This window comes from Rhinopithecus bieti, unplaced genomic scaffold, assembly GCF_001698545.2.
Source record: "Rhinopithecus bieti isolate Rb0 unplaced genomic scaffold, ASM169854v2 scaffold_3767, whole genome shotgun sequence".
NCBI lineage: Eukaryota > Metazoa > Chordata > Mammalia > Primates > Cercopithecidae > Rhinopithecus > Rhinopithecus bieti.
The window spans coordinates 487373-493734 of record NW_016804149.1 but is presented as its reverse complement, the minus strand read 5'-3'; the positions used below and the strand labels follow the sequence as shown (position 1 = coordinate 493734).

Sequence of the window (6362 nt, the reverse complement as noted above, 5' to 3'; positions counted from 1 at the left end):
TTTCCACTACAGATTACCTGACTCAGTTCCTCCCTTCTCCCCTTATTCAGCTTAGAACCCATGGCCCTTCATTAGAATCATTCTCCTGATGCTTGATCCCACTATTGGACTCTCCTAGCAATGCTCTAACCCCTAGTTAAACCCCGCTCTCTTCTACTTTGTGTTTGCACCACGAAGCTGAGCATTCCTGAAACAAATCAAAAAACGGCCTCAACCATGCTGATTGAATTCACATACACAAATCTCAAAGGATCATTAAATATTCCCTGGGAGGAAATTTCCCACGATGTTTCCTTTCCCACTGTCTAAAAGAGGCTATATCACACATTGTCCTCTCTCCTCAAACTGTCTATACTCCCTTTCCTTCCCTCACCATCAGCTGACTGCTTTGTCTCCATTGGCATAAACAGAAGCAATCACAAGGAATGCCCTCATCTCCCAGCCACCAAATCAATTAAACTCTCTGTGGATGAATGTCCAGATAGCTCTTGTCCTACTTCTTGCAGCACTGCTACTATACACAGTAGTGTTTGTTTGATGCAAACTCACAGTTTAGTTCTTTCTCCAGCAGTAAATATTGATGAGAGGTTACTTATTGAACCTGACAGAACTCACCAAAAGGAAGAAAAATGACTAATTTAAAACATGGAGACTGGTAGTCTCAACGTGAGCAAGCTAGCATGGTGGCCTGCATTGTGGTGGGGCATGGGGTTGCAAGAAGCCCAGGCCAGAGTCTCCAGGCTGGGGGTTGGCCTCTGTTGCTTGCAGTTCTTGAGTCCCTAATTCATTCCTCCAAGGGGGAAGAACAAATCCTCTGAAATTTCAAAAAGGAAGAAAAGTTATGTTAGAAAGGAGAAAAGTACTCCACATTCCAGAGTTCTATTTTGGAAGTATTCTTTGTGTTACTATAGCTAACTCATATGCCAGTGAAAAAACTCAGCCAGTTTCTGGGGATTTGCATCCAGAGATCAGGAAAAGGACTTGGGGCTACTTTTATCCTTAGGAATATTATCAAAGGACAAGGTGTTAAGATTTGCTTTGAACTCTATAATCTTCGAATCCAGGAGATTCAAGTGGTCAAATTAGAGAAATGGCTGGATGATAACTTGCTGTAGTTACGAGATGCCCTTCCTGAATATAGCACTGCTGATGTGAATATGAAGCCAGTAGCACAACAGCCTAGCCAAGAAGTTCCTGTTAATAAGCTGAAAGTGAAAATGAAGCCTCAGCTCTTGTCCAAATACTGGGACTGTCCAAATTTTAATATTTAAGGAATAATATTTGATGTTTGTTTCACCAAAGAACAAATGAAAGCAACTTAGAAGTAGAGACAGCTGTGACTTGAATTGGATATGATGAGGGAATATGATATTTCAAAAATTGAAGCTGCAATATGGGATGAAATGGAAGCATCCAGAAAGTCCTGATTCTGAGCATGAATTTGGTTACTTGCAGAAGATATATTGGCTCTAAGAGAACATATTGAGAGACCAATTTAATTTCATTTATAAGAACGCAGTCATTAAATGAACTAAGCATTCATTGTTTCATTAGTATTTTTTTCTAAAATAAAACTTTCACACCAGTTTATTACTCTAAAAAAAAGAATTATACATGCCAAATGGTCCAATATCCATTCCCTTACTGGAGGCACAGTTACAATAGGAGTCAGAGCATCACCAGAATGCTCTTTAGTGAGCATGGAATTTGAGCAAGGGGAATAGGTGGAGTGATCTTTTTTAAATTGTGAAATAAATCATAAACACAACAATGTATGATTTACAGAATAATAAAATGGACATTTACGTACCCATTATCAGGTTAAGAAATAGAACATTTAGGCCGGGTGTGGTGGCTTACCCTTGTAATCCCAGTACTTTGGGAGGTCAAGGCAGGCAGATCACTTGAGGTCAGTAGTTCAAAACAAACCTGGCCAACACGGGGAAACCCCATCTCTACTAAAAATACAAAAATTAGCCGGATGTGGTGGCACATGCCCGTAATCCCAGCTGCTTGGGAGCCTGAGGCAGGAGAATCACTTGAACCTGAGAGAGAGAGAGAGGTTGCAGTGAGCCGAAATTGCACCTCTGCAATCTAGCCTGGGTGACAGAGTGAGACTCAGTCTCAAAAAAAAAAAAAAAAAAAAAAAAAAAAAAAAAAAAAAAAAAAAAAAAAAAAAAAAAGAAATATCTGAGAAGGTTAAGAAATAACACTGAATAAGATCTAAAACAAAAAAGGAAAACTATTCCATATTTTGTTTTTCAACTAGCTGTTAAATCAGATAATTTTATTTCCTTTACATGGCAAATGTCAGCTAGGCTGGTCCAGCAGTAGTGAGTTATCAGAACTTATAAACATTAGTGTCACTAAAGTTGGTGTACAACCCTACCCTCCCCCCAGCTAAATTTGACTGGCTTAAAACAAACAAACAAACACAAAAAGTCCATGAAAGCTTTCAAAAATACTTACTTTCAACTGCAAAAGCACATTTTCTGAAATTTCTTTCATGTAACACATGGTGACATTTGCAACGACTGTCTTTGAACAATTTCTGTTGCCTAATAAACAATGTGAGATAGAACTGACAAGATCTTTTTAAAAAAAATAAATGTTGGCTGGGTGCGGTGGCTCACGCCTGTAATTCCAGCATTTTGGGAGGCCGAGGTGGGTGGATCATCTGAGGTCTGGAGTTCGAGACCAGTCTGACCAACATGGAGAAACCCATGCCTACAAAACATACAAAAAAATTAGCCAGGCATGGTAGCGTAAGCCTATAATCCCAGCTACTAGGGAGGCTGAGGCAGGGAAATTGCTTGAACCAGGGAGGTGGAGGTTGCCGTGAGCCAAGATCGTGCCACTGCACTCTAGCCTGGGCATCAGAGCAAGACTCTGTCTCAAAAAAAAAAAAAAAGGTTCGGTTAATGGATGGTTTGTTGGGATTTTTCTAATGTCTTGACAATGTCTCAATCCCATTTTGGAACACGGTACATTGACAAAATGCTTGCTTTTTTTTTTTTTATATAAACTAAGTATTTAATTTTTGGTTCCTGTCTTGATGGAGCAAGGTATATTAAAGATTTATCAAAATTTACGCTGATGAACTATGACCTGTGAAGACAGATGTTACATGGACTATAGCACAGAGCATGAGTTAGGAAGACACTTAGGGAAACCTGTGTAGTTCTACAGCCCCGTGGGAGTAGTTCTATGTCTGTTACAATAAGACTATAGTTGCACCAGTAGATTCTTTAAGGAAGAGAGGAGAGTGGGAAGAGGGAAACTGATTTTATGAGCACTTATATGTGTCAGACCTTGTGCTAGCAGGACTACATAAGGATTTTTGCTTGTTCTTCGTTTTATGTCTAGTGACCCCATTCTTCCTTCAGATCTCATCTCAAGTAATTCCTAGTATGTGGAGCTTTCCCAGACTTGACCAAATTCCTACAGCACCATGTACCTCCTATCGTAACATGTATCATAGTTGCAATTTGACATTCATTTGCATGATTATTTTTACCAATATCTATTTCTCCAGTGAACTTGTTGGCTCATAAGGGCAGCCCAAATCAACCAATGGTGATTGGTTTTGCTTCACATCGTAGCCACAGTATCTGCCACAGTGCTTCTACGTATCCAGAATTTAATAAATATGAAGTGGACAAATGCATGGTTGGAATTTGAGCTTATAGTCTCATAGACCTACATTTGATTCCTTATGTAGCAAACTGAATAATGAAAGATATCAGGTCTTAATCCTTGGAACCCATAAATGTTACCTAACATGAAAAAAGGGTCTTTGCAGATGTAGATAAGAATTTTGAGATGGTGAGATTATCCTGGTGGGCACTAAATGAAATCACAAGTGTCCTTACAAAAGAGTGGGAGAGGCTGGGAGCAGTGGCTCATACCTGTAATACCAGTACTTTGGGACATCAAGGCAAGTGGATCAGCTGAGGTCAGGAGATCAAGACCAGTCTGGCCAACATGGTGAAACCCTATCTCTATTAAAAATACAAAAATTAGCTGGACATGGTGGTGCATGCCTGTAATCCCAGTTACTTGGGAGGCTGAGGCAGGGGAATTGCTTGAACCTGGGAGGTGGAGGTTGCAGTGAGCTGAGATCGTGCCACTGCACTCCAGCTTGTACAACAGAGAAAGACTCTGTCTCAAATAATAATAATAATAATAATAATAATAATAATAATGACAGGGAGAAGGAAATTTGATTCAAACAGGAAAGGGGAAGGCAATGTCACCACAGAAGCAGAGATTGGACTGATGTGGCCACAAGCCATGGAATGTTAGCAGCCACCAGAAGCTCTAAGAGACAAAGAATGGATTCTCCACTGGAGCCTCCAGCGAGAGCATGGTCCAGTAGACACTTTCATTTTGGTACAACAAAACTGATTTTGGACTTCCAGTCTCCAGAACTGTGAGAGAATAAATTTCTGTTATTTTCAACTACTAATTTGTGGTAATTTGTTATAGCAGCCACAGAAAACTAATACATCTGACTCTAGAAATTATTAGATAGGCTGTGTGAAGTTGAGCAAGTTATTTAACTTCTCCAAGTCTGAATCCTCATCTCTAAAGTAGAGGCAATCAGACCAGCCCTCCGGGGGGTAATTGTCAGCTCTATACGTGGTGATATGTGTAAAGTATATAGCCAATTGTAGGTATCACATTGTAAATGCTTGAAAAAAATAATAATTACAATTTTTTTAGACATTTTATAAAATTTATCTTCTTTAATTCTCATAGCTCTATGATGTTGATTACCATATCTCCTCATTTTATAGGTAAGGAAACAGGCATAGAGAAGTGAATGTGCCCAAACTACATAGACAAAATAAAAAAAAACCACCATGAGCATATTTTGAAATATTTTAGATGTTTTATATTTGAGTGTCTTATTGCCCTGAGGCACTCCATCCATCGAAATAATGGTTTCCATGCTTTAGGGGGAAGAATACATATGAATTGGAACAAAGAAGCAACTGTCAAATGGGATTTTTGAGTCTCCAGCACAGGATTAATCTTAAAAGCCAGGCTTTGTCAAGTGAGAAGGGGTTTTAAAAAATCCTTCTGCATGCATTAACTTATCAAGAAGCAGGGCTGGTGAGTGTGAAGGGTTTCTTTAACTGAAAAAACAGAAGATATGAAAAAATGTTTTTTTCCAAAAGGAAAGAGAGAGGGGGAAGGAGGCTACTTCTGACCCAGTGAATTGTGGGAAATAAGAGGGAGATGACGGTAATAGAACCAAGTATTAGTTGGGTGTGGTGGTCACGCCTGTAATCCCAGCATTTTGGGAGTTTGAGGCAGGTGGATCACTTGAGGTCATGAGTTCGAGACCAGCCTGGCCAACATAGTGAAATCTTGTCTCTACTAAAAATACAATAATTAGCCAGGTGTGGTGGTGTGCGTCTGTAATCCCAGCTACTCAGGAGGCGGAGGCAGGAGAATCGCCTGGACCTGGGAGGCAGAGGTTGCAGTGAGCCAAGATCACACCACTGCACCCCAGCCTTGGCAACAGAGCGAGACTCTGTATCTAAAATAAATAAAATAAAATAAGCAAGTATGAAGAATCCAATACCCTGATCCCACACAATGCCCACTTGAATGCTGCTGTTTATCCAGTTTCAATGTTTATAACATCTACTTCTCTATGTTGTGAACAATAAAATTTGGTGGAGTTTTAATGACTTCTCATTGCACTTGGGATAAGATCCCAGTTCCTCACAATGGTGTGTAAGATGTTTAAGTCTTGAGTCAGGATTTTTACATAAAATTAACACAATCATAATGATAGGATTTATTTTCTTGATTAGTCCAGAAGCCAGCTGTCCAGGGCCAGTGCATCTACTTGAGGAAGTCATAAAAGACAGGCTCCTTCTTGCACCCTACTCTGCCATCCATACTGTGTGGCTTTTGTCAGTATTGGTCTCAGGATAGCTCCTCCTTCTCTAGGAATTATGTCCTCCTTTCAAGCTGGAATAAAGGAAGGAGGCGAAATGGCAAAGGGTAAATGGTGCTTATGAAATGAGCTAATTCCTTTTTACCAGGAAAACAATACCCATTCCGGAAGACCCACACAGTAGACTTCCACTTTCATTTCATTGACCAGAAAGAGCCACATGGCCCCTTTAGCTGCAGGGAGAATTAGGGAGGTAGAAGTTAAAACTAGGCATATTTCTACACATAATGTGGAAGAAAGAATTAATGGGTATTGGGAAGCAGCCAGCAGTGTCCACCATACTGGCCTAAATACAGATTATTATGCCCCTAGTTTACTATGCTTTAGTTTATTGGCCTTTCTATTCCTTGGCTATTTTATTTTATTTCATTTTTTTGAGATAAAGTCT

At 39.7% G+C, this 6362-nt stretch overlaps 1 pseudogene; it reads left to right on the top strand.

The window, feature by feature from the left end:
• The first annotated feature begins 774 nt into the window (after positions 1–774).
• Positions 775–1427, top strand: LOC108526196 (39S ribosomal protein L19, mitochondrial pseudogene; annotated as a pseudogene).
• The last annotated feature ends 4935 nt before the right edge of the window (positions 1428–6362 follow it).